The sequence below is a fragment of the Buteo buteo genome, chromosome 16 (assembly GCF_964188355.1).
Source record: "Buteo buteo chromosome 16, bButBut1.hap1.1, whole genome shotgun sequence".
Lineage (NCBI taxonomy): Eukaryota > Metazoa > Chordata > Aves > Accipitriformes > Accipitridae > Buteo > Buteo buteo.
The window spans coordinates 28441688-28465022 of NC_134186.1; the positions used below are offsets into that span (position 1 = coordinate 28441688).

Genomic DNA, 23335 nt, shown 5'->3' on the forward strand with positions numbered 1-23335 from the left:
CTATATATAGATCTGCTTAACTAGAGCAGTTTGCAAGCTGTCAAATGCAGAGACCAATTTCATTGATCAGCTTCATTTGTAGCTAGGTTTCATTTGAATGAAACTAATATGAGGGTCCAGAAATCCCAGATCAGGTGCAGTTGTACAAACACAGGTCAAGTTGTGACCATTATTTTTCATGTCAGTAAGTATATTGGCAATATAGTAGGCAAGTAAATGTCTAGTTCAGTTGCTGCCTTCATTTCTGAACAGCTGAGCAGGACAAGCCCTGGCGTAAGCTAAGACCACTAAACTAACTTATGTAGAGAGGAGGGAAGAAAGGCAGACGGAACTACCTGGCCTTCATATACTTAATTTCTGTTCTTAATCAAGCGGGAAGCAACAAACAAATGGTGACCCAGAAAGAATGCGCACACTGTAGAAGGACTGGGGCAGGTGACCAGCCCTTGGTTTAGGCAAACTCCAGTGTAAGCAAAGCCACGTGCCGTGTCCTCACTATCTCTGCGCCCATCTGTGTATGTCTGCAGCAAATATCCCTGCTTCCCAGTGACAGATGGTCTCTGGGCTTCTCTTATCCTAATCGCAGAAAAACTTCCCTCATTTTTTTCAGAGGAAATTTTGAAAATGGAACTCTGCTGCTCTTATCTGCAGCTTGCCTGCTTATTTTCCAGCCCAAGGTAAGCATATCTTGGGCTTTAACTTATACTCCAGCCTGTGCAAGCGAGCCTGTGCTCATGGCACAATTAAGGACATTCTTTAGGATTGTGCACGTGATCGATGATGGTGACGGCAGACTGGGGAAAAATATCTGCAGGCTCAGAAAGGTTAAGAGATCTGCCAAGATGACCCAGGCAGCACAGTGATTCTGTAGAAGAACTGAGAAATAAATTATTCTCTTGACCTTTCAGATTTTGATTCAACTCATTGTAGAGATAACAAACTCGTTTTTACCAGATTATATCTAGCCAAAATTTAGGCAATCAAGACACAATAAAACTGATTAAAAGAACCAGTTTCCTGGTTCTGACTACCAACATTTAATTACTACCTTCAGTAAACAGCTCAAGAAATAAAAGATCACTTCTGAGGCACGAAGCAAACAGAATGAGATATGTGTTTATGACTATTACACAGAAGTAGGGAAACAAAAAATATAAAGAATACTAAATACAGAAAGATTTGTAACAAACTCTTCGAGCTTTCATTACTTAAATGCCAGGTGTAGCTTGGAATTTAATATTAAAAATAAATAGCATGCTAAATCACCCTGGGATAACTGCTTACAGTACTTCTAATTTAGAGACAGAGTTTAGAGTACCAACAGTACTGTTTTTCTGAAGTACCCCTCTCTCAATGCAGAATCAAGAAAAATACCAGCTTTCATGAACACAATGACATGAATTCTTTGTTGTGCCTTAGAGTCAGACAATCATCAAGTCATTTGGGTCAGAAGGGTCTCTGGAGGTCTTTAACCTCCTGCTCTGAGCAGGTCCAGCAATGAGATCTGCTTGGGCTGTTCATGCTTTTATCCAGGTCTCTCTTGAAAACCTCCAAGGGCGGAGACTACATAACCTCTCTGAGCAACCTCTGCCCGACTGTCTTCCTGGGGAAAACGATTTTCCTCATACCCAGTCTGAACTTCTCTTGTTTCAGCTTAGGACTGTTATCTCTCATCATTCTGCTATGCACTTCTGCACGGAGGCTGGCTCTGTCATCTCAGTGTCCTCCTGCAGGTCTGGGCTGGCTGATGCTCCCTGAACCTGTCTCTTCTCCAGGCTGCGCAACCCCCTGTCCCTCAGCCTCTCCTTGCAGGACACGTACTCCAGCCTCTCGGAGGTCCTGCACAGAACCTGCTCCAGTTTGTCAACATCTTTCCTGTATTGGCGGGGGGAGGGAGGATGTCCAAAACTGGACACAGTACTCAAGATGCGGTCTACCAAGTGCCAAGCCAAGCGGTATGATCACTTTTCTCAATCTGGTGGCTGTGCAGCTTGCCAGGACAGCCCAGGTCGATGTTAGCGGCTGTGGCTGCCAGGCACGCTGCTGGCCCATGCCCACCTGGACACCCCAGTCCCTCTCCTCAGAGCTGTTCCCCTGCCAGCCAGTCCCCACCTGCACTGGTGCAGGGGCTCTGCCTTCACTGGTGCAGGACTTAGTACTTATTGAATTTCACATCGCTCCTGCCAGCCCATTTCTCCAGCCTGCCTTGGTCCCTAGGGATGGCAGCCCTGTTCCTCCAGTTTGGTGCCATCTGCAAATTTGACAAAAGCATGCTCCATGGCCTCCTCCATGTCAGAGGTAGAGATAAGGTCACTTTGCCCTCACACCGATGCATGTAACAAAGCCATGACCAAACCATTTACAAAAACTTGACCCTACGAAGAAGGGCAAGGTGAGGACTAAGTTTAGAAACACTGGCAACCACGCTGGATGTATGGACAGCTCAGTCTTACTGAGGCCACCAGCAAAATGCAGCATTTCTATCTGTATTTTGTCTTTAAATAGAGCTGTAAGGGTTAAGGTAAAACCAAGAGATTAACCTAGAACTACAGCTTAGGTCTATAACCCTAAAGCTTCCTGAAAGTTAGCATATAAGCAAACATACATTTTGCAATCAATATGGTCTCACATATTTACACACTGCAAAACATACTTGTATGTATAAAGTTTTTTCAACCATACAAATGCATGCTGGCTGTTAAACCTACCGTTGATGATATATTCCCTTCTTGTGCTTTTCAAGGGAACATCACATTTAAAATAGTCATTGACTGAACAGTCCAATCTATAGTTTACAACAGAGATTTCAGGTAAATTTCAGCATCCCCAAAAGTTCTGGATTTTTTTATAACACTTACAGTGACTTCTTTACAAAGTCTAATTTCTACCTGTTTATGTAGGTCTCTAATTCAGTCACAGGTAATGTAAGTCCTAAAATGAGGCTGTTGGAGAACCAGAAATACTTTAAACAGATTTATTTCTAATTGACTAGATTTCATGTTGATTGTACTCCTGTAAGACCTGATTAAGTGAATTCATTACCATTTATAATTTTATGACAGCATACTTTGGAGATTCCAGCCATGGAAATTATCACAGTCTGATCAAGGTATGTGAACTGAATATAAAAGCACTTAAAAAAAAAAATCTTGACTGAATCATGATATAAAATATTACTAATAAAAAACGGCATCTCTTGAACTCCAGGCATACTACTATCAGCTTCTGCCATTAAGGAAGGATTTAGTAAAAGTTCTTACTAATGCTCCATAGGTATCGAGCAGCTGCTGATACAGGATTTTGCAGTCAGAAATGTTTGTGATGGCCACCCACATGGGACCATGCTTCCCTAGGAATGAAGAGCAGTGATGCCCAGGAATACCATGCTTGAAAGGACTCCTAGTTTTCTATAAAACCAGGGGCGGGAGTGACCCTATGAGACGCACCCTTCGTTTTGCTTAAGTTCTTTCTATTTTGCTGCTCAAATACTTCCACATGTATTGCTAATCTGAACAATTTCTATGCAAAGTTCATTTCCTAACACTGCTGTTGATGCTGTCAGAGCTACCTATCCCTTCACCTCATTATAAGAGAAGAACAACATCTAGGCAGCTCTGCTTACTGTGTAATGCAGCTGTGCAGGGAAGGAAATAATTAAGCCCATCATGTGAACCAAATCCTTCAGGACATACCCATTAATGAGATTTAGTTATCCCACTCTGCTTTGCTGCTTGCAGGAATGAAGGAGGCAGAGAGAGAGCAAGAAAAGCCCTCCTTTTCAGCATTAATATAAAACTAGAAATATATTTTGTTCAATTCACACTTTTAAAGGAAAGAACCATTAAAGAGAGATTTGCTATTAGGTTTTATGTCTGCTTCACATTCTCCCATGGATTTTATTTAGTTTGCCTCACAGGTTTTTTTTACACTTGCCATCACTTAGCTGCCTCACCTCAAAAGTTTTCCCCAGGCCTTAATAAAACTAAACTCCTCTTCTCCACATGGTTTTTCAGCCAGACATGGAGAGTGACCATTTCTGCCCCTTTAGTGGTATTGGAGGCATATCAGAGTTTAATTTTCTTATACGCTTTCATTTTTACTTGATAGTTTTGACACTTCTCCTGGCTCTCCCTTAGGTCACAGGGAGCCAGCAGCTCCTCCCCAGGTTTTTGTACGAGATTTTGGGTTGTCTCCTAACTTTCCACCCAATAGAACAGGTCACCAGGGGCTGCTCTCTCCCACTGTGAACGTGCAGCTAGCTATCAGTATGCCTGACAGCTGCATTTCCTACCATTACAGCTTGCCTTTGCTTGCCATGCAGGACTCCCCCCACATCTCCACAAGGCATGCTAGGCACCGGAGCTGCACCACCACTGTCTTGGCAGGAGGACCAGGCAAAGCGGGATGGCTCTCAGACCATTTCTTCTTACAGCAGCACTCAGGCTGCTGACTTGGCTACCCAGGATACAGGACTGGATCCCCTGTCTTCTAGCCTGAGGAAGACTCAGTAGATCATAGCAAGTCAGAAAGACTACCTACAAAATAATGTTTTGTTATATTAAAAGAACCAAATATATAATATATAATTACAATATTTTGTATATTGTAATAAAGGCTGTTTAATATATCTCGGTATGTAAAAAAAAAAAACAAACCCTAACCTAAAGACTCAAAACCAGAGACTGATACATGCAACAAAGACACATAATATTTTTAGGAAAACCACAGAAATGGGATGAAAGTTCCATTTCACTAACTACTCAAAGCACGTAAAGCGTAGAGGAGTGTTTACAGCCTATATCAAACATCACTGTCACTGCTGTCTCTCAGTATGAAACAGCACAGCGTGCTCAATCATGAATGTCTGCTTCTCACATCTGCAATGACTGTGACTGCTATGAATGTAAATGGGAAAGAACGACATTAAAAAAAAAAAAGACTGAAAAGGTAAGCAAAGGCCTTACAGAATCACATCTATATTTTAAACTATATTTCAGTGTTTACATATTATCAAAGCTAGTTATGAGTAACTATTGTTCCTTATGCTTCAGACTTATTTGAAAGGTAGTTCAGCCATATGCTGATAAGACCTTTCTGTTTCCCACACACATTTTAGTAATACTGAGCAAATAATTTAAAAATTGAGCAACTTAAGTTTATTTTCCTGTTCTTAGAATTATTTCATGTATTTCCTTTCACAAACCACACTTCCTCACTTCTGTATCCAATTCAAATATATACATCCCTTACCAGGGAGTGACAGCATGGGCTCTGATGGATTATTTTGGTCATGCCACAGACTAAAGACCTGCTTGATCCCTGAAAAGCTCCTAACCACAACTGCAAACTCACTTAAATGTTTTAGCCAATAAAACATAGTTATTCACATCAACTCAACACACTGTCAAATACAATACTTAAAATCCAAATTTGTGCACCTGTTTCTATACCATTACCTTTCTCTTTTGATTGGCATAAGTATCTATCTTTGATAGTGGCACTACCAGAGAAGCAGTCAATTATTAAATGCCTGATAAGCTAAAAATTTCTGTTGTACTGGCCTTTGAGGTACACATATTTTTTTAATCTTTCTCTCCTTTTTCCATTTCTACAGACTACTGCTCCAAATTATACTACTTCGTGTCACCACACACTTTACGGCAATCCATCTCACACATTTTACATAATTTTTGTATTTACACTTTCCTTTCAATGCTCATCCAAATATACTGTTAGGACTCACTATCTTGTCTTTGATCTGTGTTCATAATGTGCATTAACACAGACACCTGCAGCAGCCAATGCAAGAAAAGGCACCTTCAGTTTTTCTTATCACAGAGAAAATGAGTTTTTTAGTTTTCAGATCATACAGAAGTATCAAGCTTTACCAAAGGAAACCTAATTTTAAATCACTGCTCTTTTTGTTCTAGTTTTCTGATTTCTGAGTTTAAAGTTTCTATTTATTTTGTAATGATTGAACTGGAAGCCAATAAAATAATTCTAGTTTAAGAAACTGTTTAGCATAAAAAGTTGTAAGTCATCTCCAGAGTACTACCAAAACATTTTAATTTGTGTTTTAAAGGAATCATCAAAAAGATAAGATTGAAAACAAAACAAACAAACAAACAAACAAACAAAAAGAACAACACAAAAAAAAACACCCAAAACCCAAAAAAACCCAAATTTGTAGAGACTAGAAGCCTTTTTGAATAGAAAACACTGAAAATGTGGCATTCAGATAAGGTAAGAAAAAAAAGATACAAGGAAAATGTTTGTGCTGTATCACGAGAGGCTCTACACTGACTTATTAGACCATCAGTTCTCACCTAATTGTATGACAAGGGCATTACAGCACAAAACCCCAGAAATTCTTTATCCAAATCTAACATAAGTTGCAAATTTACACTGAACTCATTAATAAATTGCTCCTAGACAAAAAATAGGGGTTTAACGTGTCTAATACAAGAAGTATTATAACTTTAGTCTACCTTCTAGTTCATATTTAAAGTATATTCAGTAGGAGGAGGAAGAGAGCTGTTATGTGTGAGGAGAAAAGTTTACAAGATCTGCCAGCCATCTCCACTACAGGCTACAGTTAAGCTGCAAATTCCTCTGCTCTGAGATCATTCTTGTAATCCACCCAACACTGTAAAGCAGGATGAGGAACATTTTCCTTGTTGGGGATCAAGCAGGTTTTTCAAGAATTTTTGACCACCTGGTTATTGAAAAACGCCTTAGCAGAATCCAGCAAGACACACAGTTGAAGTACTGGGCTGTAACTGTAGCTTTGCCCACCTGACATGAGTAATTTAAATGATTTCTCTACAAAATTAGTTTGGCAAACTTACCTGTCAATATACAGATGAGAGCAATGGTGTCAAGATGATCATTAGAATCTAGCGCTCTCTCATCTCAGATTCCTGTAAAAAATACAGAAAGCCGTAAAGAAGATTGACACATGGAGAAAGAAATTCAGTGACCTAATCGCCACGCTATTTAAAAATCTATAAAGCAGAAACACTCCCAGCACGAAGGGGATTTTGATATGTTAGTCTGCAAGAGAGAGAGGAATTTTATCACATTGCAAATTTCCAACATATTCATCATGCTGTAACATAACTATTACGCATAGCTTTGCAAGGGCAGAGCCTGATGTAACTTCACTCACTTCAGATTGCTTCTGGCAGCATAAGTCAGTACTAAGGTAAAAATAGGCTCTTTTGGTTGTCAAGAAAGACATTATTTCAGGCCAGATCTGACAGAAGGTGAAAGATGCTGCTCTGCTGTTACCCACGGACATCTTCCTTGATTCAGGTCTTGCCAAAGCACTGAGTGTCCCGGACACGTGCATTTGATGCAGCAAGATGCTTGTTTTTTCCCCAAGTCCAGCTGAGATCCAGAAATTAGGGTCTGCTGTTTCTAGACCCCAGAGAGATTCCCCAAAGCAGCAGACATGTGCTGAGCATCACAGTCCAGCTCTTGGCACAGTAAGGGATAGCCTATAGCCAGCTAACTGATAAGCTCTGCAGTGTGCATGACGAGATTCAAATTTTATTGCCTTCATTGATGGGTAGAAGCTCATGCTGAAAAAAGTCTTGCCTATCATGTATTTCCTCCTGTTACAAATATAAATGGAAGGGAAAATCCAGAGGTTTCCATTGCGAAAGCAAGTTTGGCAAACTTTTTTACTTTTTGGTGTACGGTACTCCATCAAAAAATAATACTAGATTATGTTACATCTGTTACTTCTAACCACATTAAGAGGTCTAAACAGGCACTCTCTATTAGACACAAGAGAAGTGTAAAGCAGTCATGCAGCTCCAGAAAAAATACAGAACATGACCATAAGTGAAACTGGAATTACTCAAGGATAATTCTGTGAACATCATTGGCACTGCACCATTTACTCCAATATAAATAAAAACTGACTTCACCTCAAATTCACCCCTCCTTATTCTATGCTTTATTAGACTCTTCCTACTATGCACATTCAAGTAATAGTTCCTGCTACTATATACATGTATACTCAAACATTTAAGTGTACTTGCACTGTATTTAAGCCCATTCTTTATTTTAAATAAAGATAGACTTTGACATATTTTACTAAAAATAAACAAATCTATCCAACAAGTTTTGAGTAGGAACAAAATACTTACAAATCTGTCTCCAGCACCTGCATAATTCTGTACAACTATCTTACAGCAGCAACAAAAAAAGCTATTGAAGGACATTTCCCACACTGAAATAAGCTGCATTTGAGATTAAACCTAGTAGCTTTTGCATTTTTAGAGTGGGGAATGCAAATGTGATCTCCACAATCGTGAAGGTCACAGGAAAGGTAGGTAAGGAAAGATCATCAACTGTTTCTCACAAGGCAAAAACCAGAATCCATACAAGGAAAGAAGTAAGCAGATGAAAAGCAAAGCAAAATCAAATAACTAACCTAACAGGGTTCTTAATCTCTGAGACACAGGATAAACTGCTTCCACTTTTGAACTATCTCTTTTACACGCACCAGCTTTCAGCTTCCAGATGGATCCAGAGACAGAGGAGGAAGAATTACCTGGGACTGGAAATATCCATCACAGGTTAAACTTTCCAAAATTGCTCTCAAAAGCTGACACAACTGCTCAACATATTCCAAAAACAAGCTTTGCTGGTTTTAGGGATAATTTTTAACTTGGTCAGTTTTGGATAGATATCGCTAAGATTTACTGAAGGTATATCCGCAGCAAGAGCCTGAACATTAGGCAAATATTTTGCGACCTTATTGGTAAATACCACAAAAACCAAAAGCAACATAAATGTTAAGCATTCAGCTACTAAATACCCCACACAAACAAAGGCTACAGAAATTCATTGCAGAGAATGTCTGCACTTCATTGTGGAAGAGAGGAGAATGCCAGCAGTTTGGTCTGTGTGGAGGCCAAATTCTTCTATTTACAAAAATTATCCAGCGGCATGACTCCATTTTGTATTTTAGATGTTAACTTATTTTTAACAGTACTCCCCAGAGCTAACCCTAAGGATAAGAAAATCAATGTGAAAAACAGTGGTTTGCCAAGAGCTAGGGAAAGCTCTTTAAATGCGAGTATTTGTATATTGCAAATTCATAGAAAACAAATTAAATTATGCCAATACTGGCTTCCTAATGAGGCTGGGTGAGGTTACACAGCGGAGAAAGACAGCATTGTTGGGAAAGTGAGCAACTGTCCTACCTTCTGTTTCTGCAAAAGGATTCTCTTAACACCCACATGGAGACAAAAATTACTGAGTCCCCCCCAGATGCTGTTTTTTCCTCTCCTCAAGCAAAGGATCAGTAGAGCAGAAGCTCCTCTACACCTCAGAGCCTCCAATGCATCCCTAAATAAATCTCTGTACTGTGAAATCCCAAGTTACTAGCACATCCCTAGCACTTACTACTGCAACAGGTTTCTCTTCCAGACGCTGCTTTTATGTGTGGCTGGGCAAGAGCTGCACACAGGCTCATCCATCCCTCGGGCGACACATCAAACATGACAGGCAACTGCTGACCTCATGCCTTTCCCTCCGTGGGAGCTCTAGCGTGGGTCTCTCCTACACCTAATCGCTCATTTTTAACACGTTTGTGGGAACATAAAACCTTCAGAGATTTCTGTTCCTTTAAAAAAATTTAGCTGAAGTTGAGCAATAAATTCGAAAGCCATTGGCAAGTAGAAAGAGAAGGACAAGGAGAGAAGAAAAGACTGACAGCATGGTCACGTAAGCCATTTTCCTTATCAAATCAATCTAAAAAACGCCAAACTGTAACTCCCAGCCGAAAGAGAGACGAACAGTACGGTTAGTTATTTCCACGTGATTCAGTGCTGTACAGTGAAGAGATCTGACATTTTTGCAGTGTGCAATGTAGCAACAGTAACTTGGTTCAGGGAGCAGTATAGCTGCAGCCATGCAGTATTTATAGTCCTCTCTCCTCAGCTTCTTATTGCTGCTCCTTTCCCCCCGGCGAATTAGCCGGGATGCTGCCTCCCAAACACAGTGTGCTGCAGCTGCTTCCACTGCCAGAGAAAAGCCTTCGCTTAAATGTTTCCAAAAGGACACAGGTCAAATCTTCCCCCAGATTTGGCAAGTTTGAAAACTAGAAATGTCCCAATGTTTATATGAGTCTTCACAAGTGAAATGAAAATGTCAAAATTTTCACATTCCTTTTTTTCATGGTAATATGTACATTTAATGAATCTCCTATGATAACCTTGTTTGGGAGCATTCCTCTATGTCTAGGTGCACACCTAGGAAAGTAAAAGTTACTAACTAATAAGAGCAAAGCTCAAGTAAATTCAACTACTGAGTGGATAAGGCATGTCTATAAGCTCTTTGGCAGACAAATATGCATTTATTCTGCCAGTATTCTGACTCCCACAAACACAAGTCAACAAAAATCATACAACCATATTGGCAAACTTGAGTGAGTATTTCTGCATAGCTTCTTAACATTATTTCAATGCCAGAACAGCCCCAGTTTCTGTTTCTGAACTGGCTCCCAGCTGACCAGCCAGCTTATCTGCACAGATGTCTGCACAGCCATGGAGAAACATTCATCTCTGTAAATTTATGAGGATAGCACAGAAAATGGGTATCCTGAAACACTCAAAAATTAAGTACTTGGAAGCATTCGACTACAGGATTAGCATGTTTTAATAAATACAATTTAAAACAACACATTTAATTAATTTATCCCTAACTTTTCTGAACACAAACAGCCCTTTACAATCTTAATGCTAACATCCTAAGTGTTCCTTCTCTATTTTCATGTACACAAAACCATCATCAACCTTGAAGACCCTCTTATTTGCACATAAGCTTACATTACTAGCAGCTTCTGAAATCAAAAATAATTTATATGTGATGTCTACAGAATGTGAATACCAGAAGGGTTCACGTGACTACAGAATACTTTACACGACCCAGTTTAGTAAAACACTGCTAAAGCAGTCCAGTTATGCTACATGAAAGTACTAACTGCTGCTATAACAGTACACTCATATAATTTATAGAGAGCTGAAGGCACTGTGCACTGTAAGGCTCCAGGCAGTCCATTAGTTTAGTAATACTCAGAGCCTCCCAGATGTCTTTAATACTAATAGAACCCAAACACGCACACCAAATTCTGTACTTTTTTCCCATGTTAAATTGAGAGCTCAAATACTGAGGTAAGTACTAGGACCAAGGTTTGCATCTCTGGCACAAACATCCATGATGGATTCAAATGCTGCTTGAGAGAGACTTAATGAGAAAATCTGATTTGATTCCAGCTCAGCAAAGAACTAAGCGACAAGCTGAAAAATGAATTTAGCAAGGGAAGAGCTATCTGAGATTTTGAGAGACTACTGTCATCTAATTCTGCCATTACATAAAGCCAGAGCAAACAAAGAAAGTCTGTTCACAAGGTTGAAATATGAATAGAATCAGGAAAAGAGTTCGAGGAAGTAGAAAAATAGTTATTTTATTCATCAGGAGAGACCACATTTGGGCATATATTAAAATTCAGAACAGAAAGAACTCCACATGGACCTTTTTAGAACTAAATATGAAGTCTACAGCTGCTTGAACACTTACTGAAATGAATTCACATATTTGTGACTCTCTTGGTTTTTTGCTATGCTCAACTACTCTAATCTTTTTTTCCTCAGCAGTCTAAACATAATGGCTTAAATGCTTGTATATTGTGTGGTAGCAGAGAATGGTCTTCAAAAATGCCAGATGCTTTGCAGCTTCAGATTATTCACCACGTATGGCAGCAAGTTCATGCTAGCAGCAAAAAACAGAATTTAATTCCTGTCCAAATACAGACAATATAAATATGTACTGTTAATTTCATATACACTAAAGACACAGAGTACCTTCACAGTCCCACACATTGCCTCTTCAAAGACACTTAACAGACACAGGAAAAAGGCAGCATCAAGAATTTGGGCAACAGAATATGCTAAAATGAGATGTTAGCACAAAACCAGGGATTTTCCATGTAACTGCAAAGCAGACATACAGAAGAGATCCCTCGGCCACCCCTTCCCATCCACGCACCAGATGGCTTTTGCCAATTCCCTGGACTTGGAGGAGAAGGGAAGACAAGGTGCAAGATTGTGAGCAAGACATTATCCCACCTATCTGAGCTGTGCTCAGAGGTCCCCTCACTGGCCAGTTCAGCAGACCCAGATCGTTTCCATGACAGACTCCGCCTGGACCATGCAACAGCAGAGGACTAAACAAGGCTATTTTCACTTTTCCTAGTTTTGTGCAATGTTCATGACCCCCTTGGACCTGTGTTACAGCTGACTTGATTTTACTGGCCCTTATTAAACCTGTTTCCAAAATACCTAGCAAATTAAGTAGTCTTTAGACCTCACTTAGTAGTTTTGACCTGCATGCAAACTGCAGATTTCTTAACACCTGGCCATGCATAATGCAGAAGGAATAGTACACGGGTGAAGTTAAAGAGTATATACAACTCCCTCGCTGAAGCTCAGTGACACACTTTTTCTCTGCTCCATGGCCACACAAATTGAGCACTGGTGGCCAGAAGATTATGACCGCTTGCATTTGGAAGCCAAAAGGGGGGTGTGGTGCTATAGCATGAGCATATGAAGCAAAACCTTCTTGCATCAGCAAGAGCCAGGAATCTACATATTTGATGTGTGAAGCTTGATCAGCCTGAATAAACGTGGAGTATAGTAATCCATAAGTAAACTCATAAGTTAATGAGTTGATATAAATGTGAATCTATCAGGATCTGAGAAGATCCAAACTTTGCTATCTCAAAATAAGCTGAATATAACTAGCTAATCCGATTTAGGCAGAATTCAGGCCTGTCATACAAACATTCCCCACTTTCAAGTAGAAAACAAATAGTCAGGGGCTTTAAATAGGACAAGCACAGTAACAGGCAAAAATCCTTCCCAAACGCAAAATGCTAGTGGGCAGTACTGCTGCCCAAACAGTCTTGCAGAACTTGTAATCCAATGTGTCATTGCGCTGCTCTACACCAGAGATTTCCTGAGTACAGGAGCTATAGTAGGAACCCTTAGGGCAACAGCTTTCTAGATCTCCCTCCTCCTCTCGTAAAGTGGGACAGCCACAAATTCAGAGCCTACCACCCATGGCTGCTGGCTTCTCTAACAGATTACTTAGTGTAGTATAACCTTCATTAAACAGGTCCCTTTAGGGAAAACACTGAAGAGTCAGGATCAAAAGAGCTTGCAAGATATTTAAATAGCAGTTGTATTACAAACAGTTGGACTGACAATCACCTGAAGCAGAGCATGGTTTAACTTATACGATGAGGATTCTTGAGACCTCTGAGTGTGTCATCAACTAAGAAGAATTCAAGTAGGAGGAGACCACATGAAGCAATTTGTTCACCTGGCACTCCATTAAGTGATGGTCCTTAGCTACTAAAACAACTGCAGTATACACAATACTCTGGCTAAACATTAAAGTCAAGAATAAAATGTACACTCCAAACAATTCATTTCCATCCCCCCACAATATCTGGATGTCTTGCTAATAGTTTATGTGCAACCTATTCAATGCCTATGTTCAGTATTTCTAAAATGAAACATTTCCACTCAAAACGTAAGCGTATGGAGACTCATATTCCTAGGAAAGCCACAACATATAAAGAATAATATAATTCCAAATAGCTTATATTCTTTAATGTTTATGATAATGAAACAAAGACTAGCATCAGATCCTGCATTTTTGTTGCCTGTTCTTAGTAGGTTAAAAAAAACGTTCAGTTATTGAAAGAAAAATACCTCCTTCCTATGCTTATCTAAACATAAAATGGCAATATAATTAATAAGTATTACTGCAAATTATAAGCAATCAGTGATGAAAAAAAAATGTGTCATCCTTAGTTCATGGCTCATAATTATTTCATTTCCCGAATACTGCAAAATCCATGATAACTAATAAATAATAAAAACTTTTCAAAAAGCCAGAAGGTGCTCACCTTGTATGTAATTTTTCATGTAACTCATCAGATCTGTCCAACTCAGTGAAGTCAATCCTAAATTTTGCACTGCAAAATTTCTACTCTTTTGTTCTATGCGAAGATGGACAGCTTTGAAACTTAGATTCACAGAAAGACTTGTACCCATTTTCTACCTATACCTGTAACTGTAACCTCAAAGGAAAACCTATAAATTGTATTTACTGAACAGAATCAGGCTGCTTGTTTTTTAGACTTCAGCATATTCGAAGGGTTGTGAATGTTACCAGCTGTTGACTAAAAAGAAAAAAATATTTTCAAGACATGAATGAAAAATCCACAGATTACAATTACCTAAAAGGAAGAAACAGACTTAATCTACTCAAACTAGCAGAGTACTGTATTTGCCATGCTTTCAGCAGTCCAGATGGCTCCATTTTATTTACACGTACCATCTAAGCAATTATTGCTCTGTTGTGGAAACACTTGTTACCATTTTGACAACAGGAGGGAGATTATTCCCCCCAGTTATAAATCACAAATCACTGAGGGCAGATGCAGCCTCTGTTTCTTTATCATTCTCTTAAAGACAGGAATTTCAGTGAAAGACAGGAATTTATTAACTTTCCTGGCTGTGCTATGGTAAGTGAAAAGAGATGAAAGATGGAGTAATGAAAGGGAGAGAAACCAGAGTGGTGGTTGACCTGTGCAAGGAGAGCCAACCTGCTCAGAAGTAAATTATTCAACTGCCAGGTCTTGCCTGCAACTCCAGTGGTGCGAACACACAGGTCAACCCATTCCTATTCAGTTCAGTTTATTGGCAACACATGTAGGTTGGTGTAGGAGGACAGGATTGTTAGCACTGGGGGTGGGTGGGAGGGGGGGTGTAAAAATTTGGTTAAGAAAAACATTTGCAATTGTCAGAAGAAATGAACTGCATTATATCATGCAGTATTTAAAGGAATTAGAAATGCAAGCTAAAATGCAGCAATATATTTCAAATAATTTGATCAACCTGTCATGGAAGATTAAAGTGTTCTTACTAAAAATACTACGACAGCCATGTCAATAATAAAGAAAATATTTATGCTAATTTAAAATTTTGTTAAGGTTTAGCAAGTAAATCACCATGCATATAACAAGCTACAAAGGTTAAGAGCTGCTGCTGCATAATCTCAAGAAAATTCATCAGGCCTAATTAATCTGATGGCACACAGTATCTTTGTTGAGAAAATCACAAGCAAAACAAGAAAAAGTGAAAACCACACAAAATACAAGTTGTTCAGCTTATCCCAGTTCACCAGGGATACATTTTTCTCATTCCATTAACACGGTACAGGGAAAAATGCCCTTTAGATGAGCAGCATGTGAGCCTTTCCTTGTAGCAGTTTTCAGGCAGACTCCCAGAAAGAGTTTGCCTCCCCAAATGCAATCGCTCGATTCAACAGGATCTGGGATGTAGCTTCCTAATCCAGCCTTGGATTTAATTGTGCAATGTGATGAGCTGGAAGGGAACCAGATGAGGAAATAAAACCACAAGAAAGCACGAGCCTGATAAGGTGCTATAAGCACAGTTTATAATGAACAAGACTTATCAGCATGTAGGTATAGCAAGTAACAAAACATTCCCATGAATTTTTTGAGCTGCCTAAATGGGATTATCTTCATATATGTTGGAGAGATTCAATAAGATTAGACTCATTGATATTACAACACACGTTTATGTGCTTTAACACAGCAGATATGCAGAACGGAAGCAGATCTTGGGCATCTGTACCAACAATACATTGTGTTTTAAATGAATAGTTTTACTTTAGGATAGGATTCTCTTCCTTCCTTTATGAATACAGATAGCAAAAAAAAAATTCAACAAAACTGGAAGCACAACAAATGGAAGAATACAAAAGCTTTCCACAACTTACACATTCATAAGTCTTTGCACATTTTAGATAGCCACATGCAAGCAATGCATTAAGATCATAATCTCAGTTCAAAACAACCAGGTATCAATTTTGAGTCTCAATAACAACCCATCATCCCCAGGGAAGTCACTGTTCCCAGACAAATACATCTTCTCTGATAAAGGGATGGGAGAAAGAACAATAAAATTGACAGATGTACACAAATCTCAGTAGAGATCTCAAGTTAGAGGAATAGAACCCGTGCCAATCAGCCAAATTATGCAACGCTTACTTACTTTTGCTGAAAATACACTGACATTTTCATGACAAAAGAATTACAGCAGGAAAAGAAACCCCTAAAAAGACAGATTCAGACATTTTATGTAAAGGACACTTGACTCCAGCTGCCTCCAGTTGAGCACCTGTGAGACACAGCTGCACAATGCTGACTCCCTGTCATAAAAAACATCGTCTCTGTGATAGTGTTACCTGTGTTTGCATGCCATTACTGACACCGAGACATGAGCTTCGGACTGGTGTATCAGTGATGCACTGGTTTTACTCTCTGCAGTATACCACAAATGATGACTTGGCCCATTTATTAACGTATTAAAGTACTGAATTTAAGGTCTGCTGACTTGGGTTCTGTGGAGAAGTAAAAAATACTGTCCTTTCTCTGAATCACCACAGAGATATTTGGTACATTTGGAACTTCATTTATTAATACTAACAAAGCATCTGAGCCACGGATATAAAATCCTTGCTCATGTAACATATTGCAGTAAACAGAGTTACACCAGGCATCAATTTGTTTATTAGTTTGGATTTTCCAGTAAGGATCTACTGCACAGAACATCAGCTATTATTTCCACAGGGGATTTATCTGGCACTGTATCCCTACTCATAGTATGAATGTAATTTAGGGTCTTCAATTTTTACAAACTTGGATCTGTTTAGAATATAGAAAGTTTAAATACAATTAAAGAAAGCACATACATTTTTCCCTAACTTTCAAATACGGGTCACACTGCATTTTGTCATGTGTTTCTTCTATTCACAGCTTGTTCCCTTTCCTGGTCTTAACTGCCTATATACAGGTTAATTAGTCTTGTCCACGTGACCTAGTTTCGTTATCCACAAATTTTTTTGTTTAACCCAATAAATACCATGAAATAATATAATACTAAGAAAATTTATGCCCAACAAATAAGGTATTGAAAAAGTCATATATACCTATAAAAAGACACTCCGCTACTACAGATCACTAAACCAGCTCTACAAATATGTAGATTGCTATATGGAGAACTGACTTTCCATGCCGAAAAAATAAATGTTAATATGCCCCAAAGCAGTATAGGGCCATGTAGCCTGTTAAGTGAATTCAAATATTCATATACACAGGGTAGTTGTAACCTCTGTTTGAGTGATCTTTACCCTGAGAAACAGAGTATTTTGATTCAAATGCAATCTCAGACAGAATCAACCCTTCCCTTTGTCCCCTGAAAATACAAGGTGCATGTCTGTCAGGAATCAAACAAAGCTAATGTTGCACAGTGTCACCCTGACCTAAGCTAAAATTCCAAGGTGCACCACAGACCTAAAAAGAAAGAAAAAAAAAAGTATCTGGAACTGTGAAGAGCACATTTGTGCATGTGAAATACCAAAATACTCATTTGCTGAAAGACGTATATGGCTTCCATTAAGGAATTCTTTAATCTCTAGGTGACCAAGTATGCTTTTCTGGCTACATGAAAGAAATAAATAAAAACAGGGAGCACAAAATAGCTGTAAAAGCCATGATTGGCAATAACCCACAGAGTAAGATCTGAGCAGCCTGACCTCTCTGAGCTATCCTGGGGGAGTCCCAAGAGAAGTCTTCCTCCAAAGAACAGCTCTGGGTCCTATTTCCTACAGAGGAGGAATCACTAGTTGTCTGCAGGGCTACATCAAATAGCAAAACTTAACATCACTCGCTGATTGTTTCCAAATTAACGTTCAACAAGGTGTAGGAGAAATCTGATGGGAGGAAAGAGGCTGGCAGCAGGGAGCAGCAGAAGAAAGTGATGATTGGGTAAGAAAATGGCAGTTCGAATATGAAGTTGATAAATACAAAGTGACATGGGCAAAACCAGCTCTACACATACAGCAATGGAAATTGAGCTAATTACTGCCATTCAAGACAGACGGTATTTTGTAAATGTCAGGTTTATGTGCTGCATTCACAAGAATAACTAGAATATTAGGAAAGAAATAAAGAACAAAATAAAAGATACTAAGTCACATTATAAATATGTGAAAAGCAAGTCCTGGCCCTATTCTTTCTCTGTCTTCCTCTGCCAGTCTTGAAAGGGCTAGGGTGGAACTAGAAAAGATACAGAAGCTGGCCAAGAAAATAAATATATAAAACAGCTAGCATGCACAGAAGAAGAAAATATATTACAACTTTTTAAGACTGGGGAGAGTTTACTGAGAGGTATGTACCATTCTGAGTGCCCGGAGAGAACAAGCAGAGTACTTCCTACCTCCTCTAATAAAAGGAGTAAGAAACAGCAAGTGAATCTCACGAGTTCAAAACACACCGTGAAGCTGAGGAACTCACTGCCACAGGCTGCCATTGGTCACCGAAGCTTAGCATACATTCAAAGTACGACTGAACACGTTCCTGGAGAAAAACTCATCAAGGGCTCTGAAGATACTGCATCACTGCCTCAGTGAGATTATCAGTCACAGCTTCAGCTGGGAGAGATACCATGAGCATTATGCCAAAACCATGAATCTAACCTATCCAATGTTATCTAGCCAAAACCTATTGTGGTTTCTTATTAACAAGCCCACCTGCCATGGCTAGTTTGGCTGTGCCTTGCATTGCAAGTCTTCTCTCTCCATCCACCTCCTACCTCCACTTCACCTTCCTTGACTGCAGTGTGACAGGAGTAGATGCTATCTACACAGCACCTCAACTCCAATGAGTCATATCATTATACTTTCTTATTGGTACTGTGGACATTATAACATTACCAATCACAGACAAATCGAAAGAAATTAATATGGCACTGAAAAGGAGTACAAAGAACATTCTCTGAACATAAATTTTGCAGGCACTTGCATGGAAGTTACAAGCATGGAAATTACAACTACTTGATTATTAATATGAAACAGAAAAGGGAATAAATGGTATTGAGAGGAAAACAATAAGGACTATGTTTATAGCAGTATTTTTCAGATAAATCTTCAGAGGACAAATCACATGAGTATCTTGCATGCCTCATTAGTACCAAGAAATGCAAACACAGTAGTAAGCAACTCAAATTAAGTATCATCACTAAGTACTAACAGAATCAGTTGCTAATGACCTACTAGCATCGTAATTACCAAATTGGATATTTATGCTCATTATCTATTGTTCAATTTGCAAACAATATTTTTAATAGCTTAAAACACAACATTATCAGTAAAAGTCCCACCTGAAATGTAATGTTTTCAATTAAGAGGTTACTGAGTTTCCCCATAACGCACTAAAGGTTTACTTCTAGAGCTCCTAGATGCTCTGAAAACCTGCTATCCATCAAGACATTGTTTCATAAAGTGAGAAGAAAAAAACAAACCCTCAGATTCTCTTCTCCCCCAAAAAAGCGCAATTCCTAAGTGTCTTCCAACAACTGTCATGCTGGCAATGCATTGTTGCCAGCATTGACCAGGTTTCCTTACCAAACCGATCAGAGAACTGCAAGGCTGAGGTCAATACATTCCTCAGTCCAACAGTATTCAGATGTTGTGGTCTGGTTTTAACCCAGTCCTACTCGGATAGCATTTGTGGAAATCTTTTTGCATTGTTCCAAGAAGCCTCTTACCCTTATTACAAGCTTCATCTTGGTAGTGACATGCTACAAAGTCCACATAGTACAATATCCACTGTGCAAAAACGTACTTTATCTGTTTTAAACCAATCTACCAATTTCAACCAGAAATTTCAATTTTTAGCTCTCACGTTGCGAACTCAATGAACAACAGTTCCACATAGATTTAATCTGCCACCTTCATGATTTTGAAAACTTCATTTCTTTCACACTCAGCCTTCTCCTCTCCAAACTGAAGTCACAGCTTCTTTATTCTCCCTTTGTATCTCATCCAATTCCACTACATCCTTCATGAGATGCAGAGATATATAGTATTAAAGAATTATGTCATACTAAGTGTTTACATAGCAGAAAAATGATGTCCTCAGTCCTCTTCTAAGGACCTTCTTGTTCGTGCCTAACACAGTGTAGATCTCTGAAAATTAAAAACACCATTCTTTAAAATTAGAACTTGTATATCATAATACAGCAGGTATTGGTATGCAATCCATCCCTCCATAGATGATGGCTGACACGCAGACATCTGAGACCCTGAGAAAACAAATCACGTACCAACTTGAGTTCACCAAGTAACTGTTCTGCACACAGGCTGCATGATTGAGCTTTAAATAAAGCCCTTGAAACACAAACGCTCAGAGGAAAGAATGGGACATATTGCAGTATATTTGACCTATTCTTAAAGCCTTTCCCTAAGCATCAGATACTCATACAACATCATAGACTTTTAAAAAAAAAAGTTACTCATATTGACTGCACTATATAAACTCCTTTAAACAATGTTATCAACATCTCTGTGAGGCCTTTTGCTGTTGAAGGACCACACAGGTTGTACAGGAATGATGTAATTCAATGATTTAGATGAGACTTTCAACGCTTTGTCTATAATTCTTTCAAACCTCCCTCAAGTATATTATTTTCATTCTCATCTCAAACCTATATAACGTAATCCCCTTTACCAAGAGGTCTCTATTACAACATATTCACCTCTGTTCAACATTAAAATAAAGGACACAGTTACAACATATTTGAATTGTTGCTTATTAAAGGACAGCCAGTGTTTGTGACAATCCCTATAACCAGGTCTAACGCAAGTGTCCTGTAGCTACACACTACCCTTTCTCCTTGCACCACTTAAGTCAGAATAAGCCCAGAAAATTCAAAGGATGATAATGTTTGACTTTCGGCTTCATCGCTCTTTGGCTCCTCTAGCTTTAGGACTGTTCTGCATGGGGACCAGTCCTACTCCTTCCACTCATGCCCAGCCCTAAGTGATAGCTGCCCTGCGTTTCCCATACTTGCCTGGCCTGAAGGTTTTTACAGCCTCTGGTTTTAACTGCCTGTCAAATTTCTGTTGAGAAAGGGAAAAAACTTTTACCAAATGCTCTGGTAGGTTAGACTTCCCTTATCGCATGGCCACCAATGACATTTACTACAGCAATCTCCTCAGCAACTCTGGAATGCAATCCAGTAAATAAGAAATAAAACACAGAGCAGTTAAAGATTTTTTTCCTGGCAAGGTATAAAGTAGATGTGAATGCTCTGGGTAAGACAAATTAAAATCTAACTTACGTATTTCTTTTGCCATAATAAAATTTCTAAAATCCTACTGAACCAACCAAACTTTGTTTGCAGCTTCTTTTCAGGAGTATGCCAACAGAATTAAAATAATGTTTACTTTGGTAGAACTAAAAGTCAGCAGAAGTTTTCTTCTGCATGCTTCTCTGATCTTGAGTTTAAATGTACTACACAAAAACCTTGTACCTTAATAATGCCTGATTTTGGGATCATTGTCATTACTGTGGCTTAGGATGCAATAGTTAAAGAAGGGGGGGGGGGGGGGGAACCAAAAACAGTTCCAAATGCACATAACTGTCAACTGCTTACACATAATTTAGTTTCACTGGTTTTGAAACACATTTCTTTTCAACCTTTTCAAGAAATTGAAAACAACTGTTCTTAGGCCACCACACTCTTTTCTCTTCACAGAAACCTAAGCATTTTACAAAGGACGGACCACCTTAATGATGTTGTTTAGGAGACCTCACTGAACAGTCCTCGGGGCAACACATTCCATCATGACCTAAGAAATCATGATGACCTTTGCAATGGAAGAGAAGTGCATGGAAAGGTAATTTCCATCATTCCAGTGAGTTTTTTATATTGCCAGAAGTGACAATACCAACAGTCTCTCCATCTACCTCTGAGACACTCCAGCCAAGGAACACAGACATCCTGTTGGCATTCATCCGACTAAACAACTGATCAGTGCACCCAGAATATTTTCTAACTACTTTAGTGACTCTTCTGAAAGCATTATAATTCAGTGAGCCACCAGGAATTTGCCACACTCTTGTCCTTTTTTAAGAAAGCCTGAGTTAAAGGCATGTCCCCATTATCAGCCAGTCCATTAATTAAATGATCCACATCCAGAAACTAGAGCAGGAATTTACACCCCCCCTGGATAGGGCTACATGTTCTTTTAGCAAAATGCTTTACACTAATGAACAAGGGATTTTGGTCTTCCTCACACACAGGTGAATTAATGAAGAAATTTTGGAGAAACTATTAACTGATTATCATCAGTAGAAAAAAAACTAGTGTGCAACATTCAGGAAATAAATTTTTTGAGGAAAAACAAATTCAATTACACTTTCTCAGCTTCATAAACTATTTACCAGCAAAATTTTAGCTGACCACTTCAGATAGATCGAATACCAGGCAAATTGGGGCCAAACAGACATCGAGAAGGTGTTTAGCGCATTCTCTGCCCCTAAGCAAGACAAAAGTAGACCTAGGTATATGCCAAAAGGTCTCTCTTACTTGTTCTTACAAGTGTTCAGTGACAAAGACTCTACAAGCTCCCTAAGAAGTCTAGAACAAAAAAAAGCATTAACCAAATAACCCTTACACACACAGGTAGCATATAAGGTGTGGCATCCACTGCACCAACCTCTCAGACTTTCACATGACAGAAATATTAAGGTATGTAAGATAGTCATGAAGCAAAAACGTACAAAATGTTTGAGGGTTTTTTTCCCTGCAGCCAATTACAGCCAATATTTATGGTTACCTAATAAACTCGCTTCAATGATTACATGACTTTTTCTAAATGCGTGATAGTATTCAAGTATTTCATACAAATTTATTAATTCGTTTTGAAAGAACATTAGCATGGTTTGAACTGACAAAATTATGCCCATACTTTATTACACCAGGATTATATATACTGATTACTTTCTCCAGCTCTATTGCTGGTTTTTTTACACTCCATTTTTATATTATTTTTAAGGCAGACAGCTTTCAAGGCAAAATCAATGTTCTCTACCGTACACAGCAGGACAAAATGCCACCTGTTTAACACCTCTAGGTGCTACTGGAGCACAAACATTTTTGTATATATTTGCAACTAGCAATGCAACATTTGTATACAGTTTGTGAGAAACTAATAAAATTAATCTGTGGGTGAAGCATAGAGACTGAGCACACGGAAACATAAGATGTTTAGGAAATCAAGAACTTGTGCATCAGCCGAAGGGCCAAAAGGGACCCAAGCTCTCCCACTGATGTGATTCCACAGACTCAATAGAAAGTGAGTCTAAAGCACAAAT

The 23335-nt window shown here is 38.9% G+C and overlaps 1 protein-coding gene across 1 annotated transcript in view; it reads right to left on the bottom strand.

Annotated features, from left to right (window-relative positions):
• SHANK2 (SH3 and multiple ankyrin repeat domains 2) overlaps window positions 1–23335 on the bottom strand; it is a 360490-nt gene that overhangs the window by 325343 nt on the left and 11812 nt on the right. The window contains exon 3 of the mRNA XM_075048288.1: window positions 6849–6920. The gene's annotated coding sequence lies outside the window, so the exon portion shown is untranslated. The remainder of the gene's footprint in view (window positions 1–6848; window positions 6921–23335) is intronic.